This window comes from Filicampus tigris, unplaced genomic scaffold, assembly GCF_054856515.1.
Source record: "Filicampus tigris isolate MCC_2025a unplaced genomic scaffold, RoL_Ftig_1.0 HiC_scaffold_29, whole genome shotgun sequence".
NCBI classification, from domain to species: Eukaryota; Metazoa; Chordata; class Actinopteri; order Syngnathiformes; family Syngnathidae; genus Filicampus; species Filicampus tigris.
The window spans coordinates 82,501-85,000 of NW_028233410.1; positions in this window are offsets into that span (position 1 = coordinate 82,501).

The window sequence follows — 2,500 nt, forward strand, 5'->3', positions numbered from 1 at the left end:
CGCCCGCTCGCGTGGGGGAGGGCGCGCGCCGTCCCTTCGGTAGGTGGGCTGGAGCCGCCTTAGCGGGCGTAGGACGGGGGCCTCCTCGCGGGAAGCCCCGCCGCCGCCGCGCTAGGGGAAAGGGTTTGAGAAACGATGCGTTAGCCGGAAGGCCCGCCGGCAAGGCGACCGTCCCGCTGCTGGGGCGGGGAGGGGCCGCGGACGAGCGGCGGGCTCCGTGGTAGGACTGCTGAGATCGGTGGGTCGCCTCGGCCTCGCTGCCGTACGGTCGCGCCGGGGTTGGCCGCGGGCCAAGCTCGCGAAGTAGCCCCGGCGCTGGAGAGCGACCCGCTGGCCGGAGGAACCGTCCGCCCGAGCGACCGGCGCGAGGCCGGTGCCGGCGGGGGCCCTCCGATGGCGGGTCATGGTTGCCGATCGGTCGGTGGGGGAATGGAGGTGCGGTGCGTGGTGAGGAGCTCCGGGCGGGGTGGGCCTTCGCCCGGCCCGCGGAGTCCGATTGAGCGCCGCCCGGGTCGGGCGGGCCCGCTCCGTTGAGCGCACGGAGGTTGAGATAGAAAATATTGCAACACGCGGAGCTCCAGGAAGGGGGGCCCTCGCCCGGCCCGCGGAGTCCGATTGAACACCCCCCAGGTCGGGCGGGCTCGCTCTGTTGAGCGCACGGAGGTTGACATAGAAAATATTGCAACACGCGGAGCTCCAGGCGGGGGGGGCCCTCGCCCGGCCCGCGGAGTCCGATTGAACACCCCCCAGGTCGGGCGGGCTCGCTCTGTTGAGCGCACGGAGGTTGAGATAGAAAATATTGCAACACGCGGTGCTCCAGGCGGGGGGGGCCCTCGCCCGGCCCGCGGAGTCCGATTGAACACCCCCCAGGTCGGGCAGGCTCGCTCTGTTGAGCGCATGGAGGTTGACATAGAAAATAATCCAACACGCGGAGCTCCAGGCGGGGGGGCCCTCGCCCGGCCCGCGGAGTCCGATTGAACACCCCCCAGGTCGGGCAGGCTCGCTCTGTTGAGCGCATGGAGGTTGACATAGAAAATAATCCAACACGTGGAGCTCCAGGCGGGGGGGCCCTCGCCCGGCCCGCGGAGTCCGATTGAACACCCCCCAGGTCGGGCAGGCTCGCTCTGTTGAGCGCATGGAGGTTGACATAGAAAATAATCCAACACGCGGAGCTCCAGGCGGGGGGGCCCTCGCCCGGCCCGCGGAGTCCGATTGAACACCCCCCAGGTCGGGCAGGCTCGCTCTGTTGAGCGCATGGAGGTTGACATAGAAAATAATCCAACACGTGGAGCTCCAGGCGGGGGGGCCCTCGCCCGGCCCGCGGAGTCCGATTGAACACCCCCCAGGTCGGGCAGGCTCGCTCTGTTGAGCGCATGGAGGTTGACATAGAAAATAATCCAACACGTGGAGCTCCAGGCGGGGGGGCCCTCGCCCGGCCCGCGGAGTCCGATTGAACACCCCCCAGGTCGGGCGGGCTCGCTCTGTTGAGCGCACGGAGGTTGACATAGAAAATATTGCAACACGCGGAGCTCCAGGCGGGGGGGGCCCTCGCCCGGCCCGCGGAGTCCGATTGAACACCCCCCAGGTCGGGCGGGCTCGCTCTGTTGAGCGCACGGAGGTTGAGATAGAAAATATTGCAACACGCGGTGCTCCAGGCGGGGGGGGCCCTCGCCCGGCCCGCGGAGTCCGATTGAACACCCCCCAGGTCGGGCAGGCTCGCTCTGTTGAGCGCATGGAGGTTGACATAGAAAATAATCCAACACGCGGAGCTCCAGGCGGGGGGGCCCTCGCCCGGCCCGCGGAGTCCGATTGAACACCCCCCAGGTCGGGCAGGCTCGCTCTGTTGAGCGCATGGAGGTTGACATAGAAAATAATCCAACACGTGGAGCTCCAGGCGGGGGGGCCCTCGCCCGGCCCGCGGAGTCCGATTGAACACCCCCCAGGTCGGGCAGGCTCGCTCTGTTGAGCGCATGGAGGTTGACATAGAAAATAATCCAACACGCGGAGCTCCAGGCGGGGGGGCCCTCGCCCGGCCCGCGGAGTCCGATTGAACACCCCCCAGGTCGGGCAGGCTCGCTCTGTTGAGCGCATGGAGGTTGACATAGAAAATAATCCAACACGTGGAGCTCCAGGCGGGGGGGCCCTCGCCCGGCCCGCGGAGTCCGATTGAACACCCCCCAGGTCGGGCAGGCTCGCTCTGTTGAGCGCATGGAGGTTGACATAGAAAATAATCCAACACGTGGAGCTCCAGGCGGGGGGGCCCTCGCCCGGCCCGCGGAGTCCGATTGAACACCCCCCAGGTCGGGCAGGCTCGCTCTGTTGAGCGCATGGAGGTTGACATAGAAAATAATCCAACACGTGGAGCTCCAGGCGGGGGGGCCCTCGCCCGGCCCGCGGAGTCCGATTGAACACCCCCCAGGTCGGGCAGGCTCGCTCTGTTGAGCGCATGGAGGTTGACATAGAAAATAATCCAACACGTGGAGCTCCAGGCGGGGGGGCC